The sequence below is a fragment of the Rosa chinensis genome, chromosome 2, assembly GCF_002994745.2.
Source record: "Rosa chinensis cultivar Old Blush chromosome 2, RchiOBHm-V2, whole genome shotgun sequence".
Taxonomy (NCBI): Eukaryota; Viridiplantae; Streptophyta; class Magnoliopsida; order Rosales; family Rosaceae; genus Rosa; species Rosa chinensis.
The window spans coordinates 40,439,701-40,446,522 of record NC_037089.1 but is presented as its reverse complement, the minus strand read 5'-3'; positions in this window follow the sequence as shown (position 1 = coordinate 40,446,522).

Sequence of the window (6,822 nt, the reverse complement as noted above, 5' to 3'; positions counted from 1 at the left end):
ATCGTGGATGGAATAAGATTCCAGTAAACATTAAGAGGACACTACTAGAGGGATTGACTGTAAGTTTAAGTCAAAGTGGTTTAATGCAAGGTTAATATTTTTTGTTCCTAACATACTATATTATTTTCATTCTTAATTAGGTACACTTTGATGTGGAAATAGAATATCCAAAAATTATCTATTTTGTGGATGATAAGATGCGCTCGGCGTATACCCAGTTCAAGTGGAAGTTGCACGATCACTACCAAAAATGTGGCACACCTGCTCGAGGACGAGCCACACTTCCTCCACTGGATCTATGGTGTGAGAGATAGACAGAGGATCGACAGATGAGTGGCATTGGCTATGTGATAAACTCTACAATGAAATGTTGCTTAATGTTTATGTGACAATAGATTTCTGTCACTGAATACTGATTTAGTGACCACTCCTGTGAGTTGTCGGTTAATGATTATGTGACAACCTTACCTTCCTCGCTGAAAATCTATTTGGCGACAAGTTTATCGGGTTGTCACTTAATGTTTATGTGACAATTTGAATTTCCTCGCTGAAAATCAATTTGGCGACTACTTTATCGGGTTGTCGCTTAATGTTTATGTGACAATTTGAATTTCCTCGCTGAAAATCAATTTGGCTAATGTTAATGTGACAACTTTAATTTTCTCTCAAAAGACCAATTAGACGACGACTTTTACAGGTTGTCGCTTAATGATTATGTGACACTCGAATAAGTTGTCGGTTAATGTTAATGTGACAACTTTAATTTGCTCGCAAAAGGCAATTAGGCGACGAGCTCAACGGGTTGTCGCTTAATGTTTATGTAACAACTTGAAATTCATCGCTAAAAACCAATTAAGCGACGACTTCTATCAGTGGTCGTTTACTGTTTATGTGACAATTTCAATTTTCTTGCAAACGACCAATTAAGTGATGACTTGTATAGGTTGTCGCTTAATGTTTGTGTGACAACTTGAACTTCCTCGCGGAAAACCAATTAGGCAACAACTTGTATGTGTTGTCGGTTAATATTTATGTGATAACTTTAATTTTCTCACAAAAAACAAAAAACAATTAGACAATGACTTCAACAGGTTGTCGCTTAATGATTATATGGCAGATTTGGGTGAGGCGAAATCCCCTCAAGGCGAATCTAGGTGAGGTGAAACCTCTCAAAGAGTATTTAAGTGAGGCAAAATCTCTTCAAGGCAAATCTGAGTGAGGTAAAACCTCTCAAGGCGGATTTAGCTAAGGGAAAATTCCCTCAAGGCGAATCTGTACACATGTGTGAGGAGAAATCCCCTCAAGACGAACATGGGTGAGGGGTGATCCCCTCAAGGGAAATCTGGGTGAAGTGAATTCCCCTTGAGGGAATCTCGATAAAGAGAAATTGTAACGTCCCGAACCTAAATTTACTAGTTTACTAGTCATTTGGACAGTAAACGATAATTTGTTTTACTTTTACTCTTTTTGGGTAACTTTAGTGGCCCTAAAAGTCGACTTTTTGTTCGGATCAGAATTTGAGAAAGTTTTCTTCACGGAAGTTATAGATGATGTTAAACCAAGCGCGTGCATATATGGTACGTAAAAATCGGAGCTCGAAAACGAAAGTTAGAAGCGAAAATGTGAACGTTACTGTTCATGGTAACTTTCTATATATATAGAAAGTTACTTTGGTAGATTTCCATTTCCGGAAATCTACCTTCTCTCTCCTCTCCCCCGAACTCTCTTCTTTCCCTTTCAGGTCCTTCTTCCTCCCTTTGATTCCGCGCATTCCGGCCACTAACAGGCGTGCAGCCGGCCACCATAAGAGCTCCTCCCTCCCCTCTGCACCCTAGTAGCCTTAGGTTGTGGCGATTTGGCCGAGAAACCTTGAATCGAAGCAAAGTTCCTCATAGGTGCAGTTTGGCTTTTTCCGGCAAATCTTCCATTTTCGGCCGTTTCCGACCACCAAATTGGGACCGTAGGAGCGCCTTGAGCCAGCGAACGTTTCCCCTAAGGCCTCTTGCTCCGATTTGCATCGTGGAGGTCGAATTGACTAAGAACATCCTAGGGTCCGAAGCTTGATTTCTGGGTTTTCTTCATTGGCTTAATCCGAGCTCTTAAAGGTAAAATTGGGACTTGTTGCAGTTGAGAAATTTGTTGGGTTTGTTGTTTTGCAGCTACTGTCAATTTTTGGTGGCCATCGGAGGTGGCGGCGGCCGGCGCGTGGGTCCCACGCGCCGCCACTGTGGGTGGCGCGTGGAGGCGTGTTGGGTTGTGTTTTAATTCCAGTTTTTAGCCCATTAAATCCTATAAATATAGTAGAGCTTGTATGTGAAGTTTGGTAATTTTTGGAGAAACTTGGAATTCATTAGGAATTTTGAAGTTTAGGGTTTCGATTATCGAATTACGAGAATCCGACCGTCGGATATCTCTCGGTTCTGACTTGGAACCTTTAAGATAATGAATTAGTATTAGAGGTCAAATTTGGGTTGAATCCGAGAACAAGTGGAAAGTTGATTGGTGAGGGTTTGATTATGGGATTCATATTAAATTGTTGAAGAATTATTCACGGAATATAATTGTATACAGGACGACGTACCTAGCTATTGCTCGATGAAGGAACTCGCATACGTGATCGTCGGAATACTATTGTGAGTGGACTTTTATTTTCAAACAATGATGCATGCATTTATTTATTTGTTTCGGAGATGATAATTTGTTTATCGTATTACTTTCCCGAGCATATGGTTATTTTCAGAAATGGTTTTGAATATTTGATTATTTGGAGATTTTATGGCGTGCGGGGTCACGTCATTGGATTATGCCTATCTTCTCTTATTTATTTATTTCCGATGTGATTTCCGGATTTATACTATTTATATTCGACGATTTGAGATTATCTTGGCGTGTGGGACACGTCATTGGAAATTCTTTTACGAGAGATGGGGAAGCCTTATGTATTTATGATTTTAATGTGGTTTTCGGATTTTCTTTTGCCATACTTTGGGTGACTTATCATTGCTAGCATTGATTTTCCGCCTTTGTGGCGTGGTGATGGGATCACCGTAGCCCTTCGCCTTTGTGGCGTAGGTTACTGTCTATGTGACAGTAATTCTGTAGCCCGGTATCCTATCGCTACACTTAGTGGCGTAAGGGTATATTACGGGAGTAATGAGAGTATTTTAGCCTGAGAGGCTATCACCCGATCCTGGGAGGCTCACTTGTATGGCTATCACCTTCCCCTACTCACTTTACTACTTAAGCTAGCGGGGCTAGCTCGATTTTTGTTTAACCAGCGGGGCTGGTCTTATTTTCCTTGAGTATCAGAGTTCAAACTTTTTCTTTTAAATCTTATGTGACTAGCAGGGCTAGTCGGTTTTCATGAGTGGAACTCCTCTTATTTTATTTTCGTTAATCACTGCATGCATCGGGAATTTTTAAAGAAATAAATGTGGGAAAGTATAAAATCCCTGTTGTTTGAAATTGTTTATTTTTGTCCACTCACGCTAACGTTTTTATGTACTTTCCCCTGGGCCCTTCGGTTTCAAATGCCCAGTTTGCAGGCGAATTAGTGGAGGTCGGACGTACATGACATTTGAGGCATAATTGTCACCACTTCCGCATTGTAGGATCCATTGATCCTTTACTCTACTTTTTATTTCCTTGTGTATTAGTATTGCTCTGATAACCTTTGGGATTTGTATTGTTAAGTTGAGTTTTGTGTTTTGCGAGTTGGGGAATGTTGTGAAATGGGGAGCAGGGTGGCTCCAGGAGTATAAGGTTGGTTTGCTTGAAGTGCTTTGTGTGTTTCTACAGGTTTTGGGTAGTCCATTTTTAGGGGAAGTTCTGCCAAAATTTTGGTAGAATTTCTTCTAAGGTGGGCCCCGCAGGACTACTTCGGATTTCAAGGTGAAATTCGGGGCGGGTCCTGTCAGAAATCTCTTCCAGGCGAATCTGAGTAAGGTAAATAAATTGAATATATATAAAAAAAAATTCTTTTCCAGAATATTTTCAATATATCCTTATATAAACTAATATTTTAATTATTCGTATGAGGTAAAAGAAAATAATTTATGCATTAATTTAAAAAAAGACAAAAATTATTTATGCAAGTTCTAGACTTGTGTGACCGCAAGTCAAACAGGTTGGCTAATGAGCACGACTAGAAGGTTCTATTGCTGAGGCTCATATTGTTTGGACCCAAAATGAAAATTGGAGCCAAACACATATATCGTATGAATCATTAACATTTTGTTCAATGTATCTTGAAGATATCAAAACAGCCTTTAATTGACCGGAATGAAACCAGTCAGGGAGTGAACCGAATGCAGAAGTTTATGTTTTCGCTCAGAGAGTACGTCCAACTGGAAAAGGGGTAATGGTATGTTGAGTGATCACATGAAGAATTGAAACAAGCAAATTGGTTTATCTTGAATAATTGCGATGAGATTAAAGACTTTTTATCTTGAATAATTGTGACGAGATTGAAGACTTTAGAAGATTGATAATCTACTTTATTTATTTGGAATGTAGTGAAATAAATAAAATACTAACAATCAATTGTGTTTTGCAGTGAGCACGTGGAACTCCTGAAAAAAAAATAGTACAGAAAACATAGATCACAGACATATGGAAGAGTTTCAACAATGGTTTCAAAGTCGTGTTAAGACATTATATGATGAAGGAATGATTTCATTGGACCCCAAAAAGATAAAGATTGACTAGCATTTGACCTCGTTGAGCATCAGCAACCGATGGTACGGATGTCAATGGTATAATTTTGAAATTATTATCATCAACAACACAAATAAAGAAAAAAACGTAGCAGATGATGGAGATTTTGTTGTCAATGATTCTACGGATGATGATTTTATGTTGGGTGAAGAAGAATTAGTTTGTGATCATAGTGACACAAATAGTGACTAGATTTATGAGCCGAGTTATTTGAATTTTTTCGAGGCTTTTCATAATTTTTTTTAATAGATGTTGTTTGGTATTTTTTCCAATGATTTTGTTGTTTTTCTTTTTTGTCTCCATGCCATTTAATATATATATATATATATATATATATCCCCTTCTTAGTTAAAGTTATTCCAACGTATTGATTTTGACTTCTTTTTTTTTTTTTGAAAGGATTTGATGTTATTAGATATCAAAGCCATGAAAAACAGGCCAGAGTCTAACATGCACTTACATAAGAGTCCGGTGAAACCGGAGAACCTATTGAAGTCATTACTAAACTCATTAAAATCTAAAGGGACGCTCGCTGGAAAGCAAGCCCAAGCAAGCAAGAACAACCTCGCTATTCTAAGAAAAAATCATTCATCTAGTCTAATCTGCCAACAAGCAATTATGGTACAAATACAACTAGAAATATCTTAGAAAAAAATTCATAGAGATTACTCCAAGTTTAGAAGGCTTGTAACCAAATGTCGAATAGCAGAGACCTAGAAAAATGCTAGCTCCTTCCCCTTAGGGTTGGAGCCAACACCCTCCACGACCTCTTCAGGAGCCAACAACCTCGGCAACAGGTTGGTCTTACTCTTCTTATTCGAAAAAACTGCAAAAAACTCAACCAGTCCAAGCTTGAGCTCGAACCCAGGCTTAGGAAACCAAGCCCAAATCCGAGCAGATGGAGAAGAGCCCATCAGTTCAAATTTAGGCCCAGGCCCAAAAACCCAAGTCCATACCAAAGCAAAGACAACAGCAACCGCAAGGCTTTCTTTCCTCATCAGCCCAAGGTGGAACCCAGCCCACCTAGCTGACACATTGGAGCCCAACAACTCAAGCTTGATCCTAGGCCCAAGGGCCCAACCCCTAACTCGAGCCGATGGGGCAGAACCCGTAGGCCACTGCTGCTATGCCGCCTCCGCCGTCGTTTGGTCCTCTGGCAGCCAGCCTATCTTCCATCATCAGTTAGGCCCTCAACTGGAAAATCCAATCCCGGTACGCTGCCTCCTTGAACAGTCCACAATCCCACAGAGGCCCTATCGGAAAAGATCTCTGCCTCCTTGACAACGGCGACCCCTCCCGTGCCTCGCCGGGGTGGAATCCGTGCAGCGCCGATACCCAGACCCCGATCTACTACGCCCAGTCGGAAATAGGACGACCTCCCGTCAACAAACACCCCAAACTCCACCTGGATCTGAATACCACAAATACCGACCGACCACGAGCGCAGAGCACTGGGCCTAGGCTAGAAGAGCGCCGAGATGTGGCGGAACTCCTCTCTGTGCTCAACGAAACCCTAGGGGAGAGCGCCGCTTGAACTTTTGCCAATGTTGTATCTTTAGGAAATCAGTGTTGAAGCGAGTTGAGAAAATTATGAATATATAGTTTTTATTTCACAAATAAAATTATGACACAAATTGTAGTTATCTATGCGATAATTATATAGAAGAGCGCCGCTTGACTTCTTGTATATGTATAGAAATTAATTATAGTTTTTATTTCATAATTATGAATATATCAAACTAATTATAGCTATCTATGCGATAATTATGATTCTGATTCCATTTTTTTTTTTCATAAACTAGTTAGGTTTCATTCTTATCTGTCAAAACAACTTGATAACATGAATTTCTTCCATCTCTTCCCGTTCTTCTCTCTGCTCACAGAAATCTTCATACGCCATCCTTCCTGTTCTTCTATCAACCAAGCGGGAAAATTAAGCGGGATTTTGAGAGAGAATGCGGGATTTGAGAGAAAAGAGAGGAGTCCTAATTAGGACTCTTCCTAACCCAAAAGAGTTGGACGACAATATAAAAGGGAATCGGCTCTGTTCATCACAAGATCAACTTCTACTCTCTCTATTCAATCTTCATTTCGAAGGGTCTATTG